This window comes from Apium graveolens, chromosome 7 (genome assembly GCF_009905375.1).
Source record: "Apium graveolens cultivar Ventura chromosome 7, ASM990537v1, whole genome shotgun sequence".
In the NCBI taxonomy this organism is placed as follows: domain Eukaryota; kingdom Viridiplantae; phylum Streptophyta; class Magnoliopsida; order Apiales; family Apiaceae; genus Apium; species Apium graveolens.
This window is the reverse complement of record NC_133653.1, coordinates 46,601,508-46,611,835: the sequence shown is the minus strand read 5'-3', so window position 1 is coordinate 46,611,835 and position 10,328 is coordinate 46,601,508. Positions and strand designations below refer to the sequence as shown.

At 42.5% G+C, this 10,328-nt stretch overlaps 1 non-coding gene across 1 annotated transcript; it reads left to right on the top strand.

Annotated features, from left to right (window-relative positions):
- The first annotated feature begins 9,934 nt into the window (after positions 1 to 9,934).
- On the top strand, positions 9,935 to 10,041 carry LOC141675489 (small nucleolar RNA R71). The gene has a single exon (XR_012556139.1). It is a non-coding gene; the product is annotated as a small nucleolar RNA R71 (small nucleolar RNA).
- Positions 10,042 to 10,328: the final 287 nt, after the last annotated feature.

Sequence of the window (10,328 nt, the reverse complement as noted above, 5' to 3'; positions counted from 1 at the left end):
ATCCGACGGATAACTGCTGTTAAGCTTATCCGTCGGGATACAATCACTACTCGACGGATGAGCAATATCCATCGAGAGAGTGGAAATGAATGAGGTGGGAAGAGAAACTATTGTTGACTCTGTGTTGATTGAAGTTATTTGAGGCACATATGTCACAATAGAATCAGAAAGAATTGGCAAGTGAGCCAACAAATCATCTAAAAGATGATGCTCACTTACACTGGATTTTGGCTTCCCCAACAGAGTTAAAGAAGGGGAATCAGGAATAGAAGTGTTTATCATGTCCACTTCCAGTGAGTTGGTTGGTGAGTATTGTGTTTCAGTGGCTTCTATAATGAGAGATTTTGGCTGTGACTCCACATTTATTGGAGCCACATCAATCTGAATTTGAGAATGTGCAGGGACTGTGTCTTTAGCACCAGTTTGCACTAATTGTGTGCCCTGTGCATCCCCAGTTGTTTTGGATTTCTTCCTTCTAGTGTCAGTTTGGTGTGAGCTTGTGTCCCTAATCCTCTTGGCCTGTGCTCTTGGATGAGAGCTTTGTTCAATAGCCACATCCTTTTGGGAGGATGTAGCTAGAAGTGAGCTTCTGTCCTTTTTAAGCACTGCAGTTTGTTGGGAAACTGCAGTGTGGCTAGGCTGGGATTCACTCATCTCTCCAACCTTATCCTTGGGGTTTCTTTGATGTTCACCCCTTCCCTCACCTATCTTACCCTCCTTCACACTCCCCTCTTTGGCTTTGGTAGATTTTTCAACTGGTACCTTTTGAGAGATACCAGAGGGGGTTTCCTTTGATTTGGATTTGGGAATTGCAGTTGTTTTGGCAGCTTTGGCAGGCAACTGTTTGGTCATTTTCATAGTTGCCATAGCTATGCCTGAAGTCAAAGAAATAGAAGAGATTGGAATAGTGTTAAGGCGAAATCACGCACTAATATTCATGCAAGTATACGCGTTCGCAAGTAATATAGAATACTTTCTAGTTCGTTCCCTCAGAGACTCAGACTAAGTTATTGTCTAATTAAACTCACTCACCAATGTATGATTACTTCTCAATGTTAAGATAACACTTTAAAATTGTTGATTTAAATTTTAACTATAATTAACTACTTAATTAACCACTTAACTAACACTTCAATTTATCAATAATAAAACACTCATGAGATCACAACTTCATTATTACTTCCTTCTATAACCATTGTTATTACCTTTAGCATGTGACAGTGATGATATTAATCGAATAACACGAAACTGATAAAAGCCAACTTTCATTGTACTAATACCATTCTACCAAGCATCCACAATTAAGATAGAAGTTGAATAGTCATCAATTATGTTGAGTTCCTATATGTCTACAGAAATTGACAACACAACGATTTAAGCACAAGTTATTCCTTTTTGATTACATAGGGCAAATAAAACTGTTAGAGTTACCCACTAATCATGCACAACGTACATGAACCTATGCTAGCATGGCAAGTTCTAAATCTCAAGATCCACCGTCGCTTCACAAGAGATTAACACCCTATCTTATATGTTCGCGACGCACATAAGACGAATACGCACAACCAATACTAGATATCATGCAATCATCACACACTAAAGTATTAAACAATTAACTAAAGAATTCCATAATAAATCTGTTGCAACCCCATGATCACGATTAGCCCATAATAGAACTTATCGCCATCATGGGTTCATATGAAATCATGATAAACAAACACAAGAAAATAACAACTAAACTGATTATATTAAAACAGAGTACGTCGCAAGAGTAAATAAGTCAAAGCAAGAAAACTAGCATCCAACGTTACAACGAAACAAGAATCACAAGAATATATGCTTCCTCTTCGTTGCGGTGTGCTAAATCGGTCTTCTTCCTTATCTCCTTCGCTTCTTGCAAAACACAATCTAAAACATAATCTCCTCTTAATACTCTATGAAAAACGTCTCAAATCTACTTATATAATAGTCCCATAAAACTCAGATTACATAGAAGTTGGAAGCCAAACAGAAGTAGAAGTCTAAAATAATATATCTTTTTCCCCGACCCTGCGCGGCCGCTCAGCATTTCTGCGCGGGCGCGCAAGGCTGCTGCGCGGCCGCTCAGCATTGCTGCGCGGGCGCGCAGGACCCTACTGGAAAATTTCCAGGTTTGCTCCGTTTCTTCGCCGTAATCTGCCCGTTCTTTTCCTCTCGCAATGGTGAACACATGCCAAGGCTTATTCTTGATGATTCCTTCTCCGAAATGCAACTAATACCCTGAAATGCATAAACACTAGAAAAACGCATCAAATACACAAAATACTTGATTTCAAGACACCAATTTAAGCCATTTTAAGACGTTCTAAGTGGTATAAAATGCCACTTATCACACCCCCAAACTTAAATCGATGCTTGTCCTCAAGCGTCACAGACTCAAAAATAAATAAAAATATGCATGAATGCAATCTATATGAAAATGCAACGATCCCCCTTACTACAATTAACCAACCAAATTGTCACGTCTCAACGAATGCAGTTAGACACTAAAGATCAATAAACTCATGCAAACGGACATACCGCCAGAAATGTGGTGTGTGCAAATGCTTAACAGATATGCTTTGGAACTAGACCAATTACTATGACTAGACTATCCTCAAGACAATCCTACGATTATACAAAGAATAAAAATTCTAGGCACAAAGTGATATACAACACTACAAGAACTCTGGAGCTTACTACGGAATCGTGCTTTTTATTTACAAATCAAATGCTTATTTGACCGTGCAATGAGTGAGGTCCACAAAAGACTTATACAATGGTATCCATGTAACGAGCGTTAGGTTAGCGGATCCCAGACTCTAAAAGCCTTAGGTCACTAGGCACAAAGTCCCCTAAGAACTTAATAACTCGAATACCAAAGAGCCCACTCTTGATCAATTATGCAAAATTTTTTTTTTTTTTAATAACTCTGAGCAAGTGCGTTTCGCTCCATCTTGCTCAACCCTAGACTACTCGCATAACATGCGAGCCGGCTACTAGCCATTTGACGCCTAGCCACAACTAGCAACAAATTCCATTTTTACTCCATTTTTTTTTCTTTTTCATGCCTTTACCACTAAGAACCTATTATCAAATTCTAAGCATAATAAATAGATTATCCTCGAAAATAATCAGATCATAACAACAATCTAGTCCTTAAGCATTCTCTAAGACTTAGTGACAATACAAGTGCTTCTAGCATGCATATCAACCTACACAACTTAATATCACTTTAATGCTATCACTACACTCGCATCAATATCACAATTCAGTCGATAAATCATTGCAAAAGGGATCATGGTATATGCATGAGCTATATGATATGACAAACAAATAAAGCTATATAAAAAAACTATATGGCAAAAATTATGCAACTATATGAACTAACTATCATGAATATGCAGCTATATGACACACACAAAATATTCCTTAACTACCACCCCCAAACTTAAAATCTTCACTGTCCCCAGTGAAGGTAGTAGAAAGGAACACAGGGTATACCTACTCGGAGTCATCATCATCATCACCCTCAGTGGGTGGAGTATCAGGCGGCGGGTATGCAAAGTCCTCACCAAAAACTGGCCACTGAATATCAGCTCCAAGGCCTCGAAAAGCAGTCCCTAACGCAAGAGTGAGCTCCTGAGCAAACCTGCTCTGCGTCTCATACATGGCATCCATCCGCCGTGAAAGCCTCCTATACTGGGCATCACCCATCCCAGCACCCTCCTGAGCTCTCGAAGAACTAGCCTCACCACGCCCTGGCCTGGCCATAGTAGCACCTCGTGTTGGACGCCCTCCTGGAAGACGATAACCCAGCCCATGCTCCTCAGGCTCACCACCGGTCCACTCCTGCATCCCATTCAGAGTGCCAGTATCTATCGGAGCTGCTGGCAACTGTAACTGCTCATGAGCCGACCAGTTCACTCCTACTGCACGGCATAGCTTCGTAACCGTGGATGCATAAGGGATGTTCATATGCTTTGCTCCCCTCAAAAACTTCAGAATTCCTTGGTAGATAAACTCACCAAGGTCCACATAGTATTCCTCATTCAGAATTCCCCACAACAACTGTGCTCTCTCAACTGTGACCTCATGTGCATGTGAAGAAGGCAAAATATTAGCACATATAAATGCATTCCATGCACGGGCATACCTGTTCAAGGCGATCGCCGGAAAGTGACGATACTCATTATTGGCTGGACTGCGGTTCCAAACTGTGCCCGGTCGACAGAGAGTCGCACAAATCAAATCCAAGTCAAAGTCCTCAGCAGTCTTTTCATTCCAGTTCTCCTCCTCGGGCTTTCTCTCTCGCTGTCCAATCACACGGTGAATCGCCGCAGGATGATAATCAACCGTCAGCCCCCAAACTACAGAAAACCCATTCTTTTCAGCCTTCGCGTTCGCGTAGAACTCGCGAACAACACTCATCGGTACTGCTTCGGGTGACTCACAAAAAGCTATCCACCCCTTCTCTGCAATCATAGGCAACAACTCACCATCCCTCCCTGATGGTAAAAACCCCCTCTCCTTCAGAATCGGCTTCCCCAACAGCCTAGTGTACTCCTCCTCCGCGGCTCTGTCAGTTAACCGAGGCCTTGCAGCAGTACCCCTTGATGAATCAGCAGTAGGAACTGTGCTGCTGCTGTCAATAGTGCGTGCTCTCTTGGGTGCCATTGATTTGTGAATAAAAGTGTGTAAGAACTGATTTTTGATGTTTATGCGAGGGTTTAAGTGTAGGAAGTTTGTGGGAGATATGTGGGATAGGTGTATGTATATATAGGGTGTGGAGTAGGTTAAATTAGATTAGGAGTGGGGTTGAGGGATAAAATCATGGGGTAATGGGAAAAGAATTCGTGGGTTTATGGGCTGTGATGGGTTTTTTGTGTGTTTTTGTTTTTGTTTTTTTTTTCTGAACTGTAAAAAAATTTTCTGGAACTCGACCCCTGCGCGGCCGCTCAGCATTTCTGCGCGGGCGCGCAGCAAGCTGCGCGGCCGCTCAGCATAGCTGCGCGGGCGCGCAGAGGGTCTCTGGGAAAATTTTTTTCAGTCCCTATTTTCTGATTTTTTTGTGTTTTTGGATAGGTTATTAACTTCTAAGGGTTCCTGTAACAACAATTCATGGGTTGCCTCCCACGCAGCGCTTCTTTTTCGTCATTAGCTTGACGTTCCGTACCTTTCTCACGTAGTCAACAACATGGCACTAACCACCTCTCGGTTTGCCATGTCCCCATAGTAGTGCTTCAACCGCTGACCGTTAATCTTGAATGCTTGGTCCGAATCATTCTAAAAAATTTCCACCGCTCCATGTGGAAACACAGTTTTGACAATAAAAGGTCCAGACCACCTTGATTTCAACTTCCCAGGAAAAAGTCGGAGCCGAGAGTTGAATAACAGAACTTGTTGCCCTGGCACAAATAACTTAGGATGTAGCTTCCTATCGTGCCACCTCTTCACCTTTTCCTTATACATTTTGTTATTCTCATACGCTTGAAGTCGAAATTCATCAAGTTCATTAAGCTGAAGCATTCTTTTCTTACCAGCTGCATCTAAATCCAGGTTCAATTTCTTCAATGCCCAGTAGGCCTTATGCTCAAGCTCCGCCGGTAGATGACATCCCTTACCATACACCAACTGAAACGGTGACATCCCAAGTGGAGTTTTGTATGCTGTTCTGTAAGCCCAAACAGCTTCATCGAGCTTTAAAGACCAATCCTTCCTTGACGGACAAACAACCTTCTCTAGAATGCGCTTTATCTCTCTGTTAGACACTTCCGCTTGACCATTTATTTGCGGATGATAGGCAGTAGCTACTCGATGATTCACATTATAACACTGCATCATAGAAGTGAACTTACGGTTGCAAAAATGCGATCCTTCATCACTTATGATTACCCGAGGTGTTCCAAACCTTGTGAAAATTTGCTTATGAAGAAAATTTAGCACTGCCTTTGCATCATTTGTCGGTAAAGCTTTAACTTCGACCCATTTTGAGACATAATCGACTGCCAGCAAGATGTACTGATTATTGCAAGACGAGATAAAAGGCCCCATGAAATCGATTCCCCATACATCAAAGACCTCGACTTCAAGCATCATATTTAATGGCATCTCATCCTTCCTTGACAAATTTCCCACTCTTTGGCAACGATCACACCTTAAAACAAACTGATGAGCATCCTTGAACAAGGTAGGCCAGAAAAAACCTGCTTGCAGAATACGAGCTGCCGTCTTCTCACCTCCATAGTGTCCACCATAAACCGTGGAATGGCAGTCTCGTAATATCCCCTCCGTCTCACAGAACGGGATACATCTCCTGATGATCTGGTCAGCTCCCTGTCTAAACAAATATGGTTCATCCCACATATACCACTTCACCTCATGCAAAAACTTCTTCTTTTGAGCGGATGTCAAATTAAGCGGCATTATATTGCTGACAAGATAGTTTACAATATCTGCAAACCATGGTTCTTCCTCCTGAATTGCAAACAACTGCTCATCCGGAAAAGATTCATTGATTAACGTCCTATCTTGTGAAGTAGAATTGGGATTCTCCAACCTAGAGAGATGGTCAGCTACTTGATTCTCGGTACCTTTTCTATCTTTGATCTCTAACTCAAATTCTTGAAGTAAAAGCACCCAACGAATGAGTCTCGGCTTCGAATCCTTCTTAGAAACCAGATAGCGAATAGCTGCATGATCAGTGAATACTGTCACTTTCGTACCAAGCAGATAAGATCGAAATTTCTCAAAGCCAAAGACTATAGCCAAAAGCTCCTTCTCAGTAGTGGTGTAGTTCAATTGGGCCCCATTTAAAGTTTTACTCGCATAGTAGACCACATGGAAGAGATTTTTCTTGCGCTGTCCCAGAACTGCACCTACCGCATAATCACTCGCATCACACATCATCTCAAACAGTTCTGTCCAATCTGGTGCTGTAATAACTGGTGCCGTGATCAAACTCTCCTTGAGAGTTTCGAATGCTGCCAAACATTCATCATCAAATTTAAAAGGCACATCTTTCTCAAGTAAATTGCACAACGGCTTAGATATCTTTGAAAAGTCCTTGATGAATCGCCGATAAAAACCCGCATGACCGAGAAAACTACGGATTCCTTTCACCGAATTAGGTGGGGGAAGATTTTTAATGACTCCCACCTTGGCCTTGTCCACCTCCAGACCTTTGCTAGAGACCTTATGCCCAAGGATAATGCCTTCACGCACCATAAAATGACATTTCTCCCAATTAAGCACCAAATTAGTTTCCACGCATCTTTTGAGTACGGCGCGCAGATTATTCAAACATTCATCATATGAGTGTCCAAAGACGGAGAAGTCATCCATGAACACTTTGACGTTATTTTCAATCATGTCAGAGAATTTAGCCATCATACATCTCTGAAAGGTGGCCGGGGCGCCACATAACCCAAATGAAACTCTACGAAAAGCAAATGTGCCAAATGGACAAGTGAAGGTAGTCTTTTCCTGATCCTCTGGTGCAATACAAATCTGATTATACCCGGAATAACCATCCAGAAGACAAAAATACTCATGTCCCGCCAATCTGTCAAGCATTTGATCAATGAATGGGAGAGGGAAGTGATCCTTCCTTGTGGCTTTGTTCAATTTTCTATAATCCATGCATACTCTCCATCCTGTAACTGTTCGAGTAGGGATGAGCTCATTCTTTTCATTTGCGACCACAGTGATACCTCCTTTCTTAGGTACACATTGCACGGGGCTCACCCACGAGCTGTCAGAAATAGGATAAATGATGCCTGCATCTAGCCATTTCAGAATTTCTTTCTTCACCACCTCCTTCATGATCGGGTTCAGTCTTCGCTGTTGTTCCACAGTTGGCTTACTACCTTCCTCTAACAGAATTTTATGCATACAATATGAAGGACTTATCCCCTTGATATCTGCTATGGTCCATCCTATAGCCGATTTGAATTCTCTCAAAATCCTTAAGAGCTTGTCTTCCTCACTACCTGAAAGGTCAGCTGAAATAATAACAGGTAACGTAGATGAATCACCTAAAAAAGCATACCTCAAGTGTTCAGGTAATGGTTTGAGCTCCAAGGTAGGTGCTTCCTCTATTGATGGTTTGAGCTTCCCTTCAGCATTCTTAAGGTCAGAAGTACCAAGAGATTCAAATGGTATGTCGAGCTTTCGCTTCCATGGAGAAGCGTTCAGATATTATAATTGCTCGTTGCTATCTTCATCATCGCTGTCAAAATCCCCCACTAAGGCCTTTTCCAATGCATCAGACATTAGCATGTGATCGAGTTCCGACGTAACCGCAGAATTAATCACATCCACTTTTAAGCACTCCTCATCTTCTGTAGGGAATTTCATTGCCTTGAATACGTTAAAGGTCACATCCTGATCTTGGACCCACATAGTAAGTTCCCCTTTTTGCACATCTATCAAGGTACGGCCAGTAGCCAAGAAAGGCCTCCCCAAGATTATGGGAATCTTCTTATCTTCCTCAAAATCCAGAATAACAAAATCTGCAGGAAAGAAGAGCTTATCCACCTTGACAAGCACATCCTCAACTATGCCCCTTGGGTAAGTAATGGAACGGTCAGCCAATTATAGCGACATGTATGTGGGTTTTGGATCAGGCAGATCCAGCTTTTTAAAGATCGACAAGGGCATCAGATTAATGCTTGCTCCCAAATCACACATGCACTTGTCAAAAGTTAGATTGCCAATGGTGCAAGGAATGGTGAAGCTTCCTGGATCTTTCAGTTTTGGTGGTAACTTTTGCTGCAGAACAGCGCTGCATTCTTCCGTGAGAGCAACGGTTTCAAGGTCATCCAGTTTCACCTTCCTTGAAAGAATAGTCTTCATAAACTTCGCATAACTAGTCATTTGTTCCAGAGCCTCAGCGAAAGGTATATTGATGTGAAGTTTCTTGAACACCTCCAGAAACTTCCCGAACTGTCTATCCAGCTTTTGTTGCTGCAATCTCTTAGGAAAAGGTGGTGGAGGATAGAGCTGTTTCTCCCCTGTATTAGCCTCAGGCAGAGTGTGTTCAACAATAGTCTTCCTTGGTTCCGCCACTTTCTCCTTTTGCTTAGATTCTTCATCCCTAACTTCAGCTTCGACTTCTTTTGCCTTTTCAGCATCAGCTACTTTTCCAGACCTTAAGGTAATAGCCTTGACTTGCTCTTTGGCTTCCTTCCTGCCTGGTACTTCCGTGTTACTGGGAAGAGTGCCAGGTTGACGATTGAGCACTGCATTGGCTAATTGACCGATTTGATTTTCCAAGGTCTTGATAGAAACCGCCTGACTCTTGCACAACAGCTTAAGTTCCTCAAAATCAGCACTAGTAGGTGCAGCTGCACTTCCCTGTTGAGGATATGATTGCCTTGTAGCATACTGCTGTGGTTGCTGGAATCCAGGTGGGTTAAACTGTTTACTTACTCCTTGCTGATATGGTGGCTGAATAGCATTCTGATTATTCCCCCAGCTGAAATTTGGATGATTTCTGTTGTTAGGATGATAGGTCGCTGGCACAGGCTGCTGTTGTCGCTGATAATTATTCACATACTGAACAGATTCGTTGACAAGAGAACACTGATCCGTAGCATGAGAACCTGCACAAAGCTCACAAACCATAGCTATTTGATTAACTCCATACGTAGCCAAAGAATCAACCTTTATTGATAGCGCTTGGAGCTGGGCTGCAATAGCGGTGGCTGCATCAACTTCCAGAATACCTGCTACCTTGCCTGACGTCATCCTCTGAGTTGGGTTTTGATGCTCATTCGCAGCCATCGTTTCGATAAGATTATACGCCTCAGTATAGCTTTTAGCCCATAAGGCGCCTCCAGCTGCTGCATCGAGCATGGGCCGAGATTGGGCCCCCAAACCATTATAAAAACCAGTGATTACCATCCAATCCGGCATTCCATGATGTGGACATTTTCTCAACATTTCCTTGTAGCGTTCCCAAGCCTCGCACATAGATTCTGTAGGTTGCTGCGCAAATTGAGTAAGAGCACTCCTCATAGCAGCAGTCTTTGCCATTGGATAAAACTTCACCAGAAACTTTTGCGCAAGATCTTGCCACGTAGTGATTGACCCAGCTGGTTCAGAATGTAACCAGTCTTTAGCTTTAGCCCTCAGTGAGAATGGGAAAAGCCTCAACTTGATAGCCTCATCAGTCACGCCATTATACTTAAAAGTGCTGCAGATCTCGACAAAATTCCTTATGTGCATGTTGGGGTCTTCAGTTGACGCTCCTCCAAAAGAAACAGAATTCTGCACCATCTGAATAGTGCTCGGCTTGATTTCAAAGG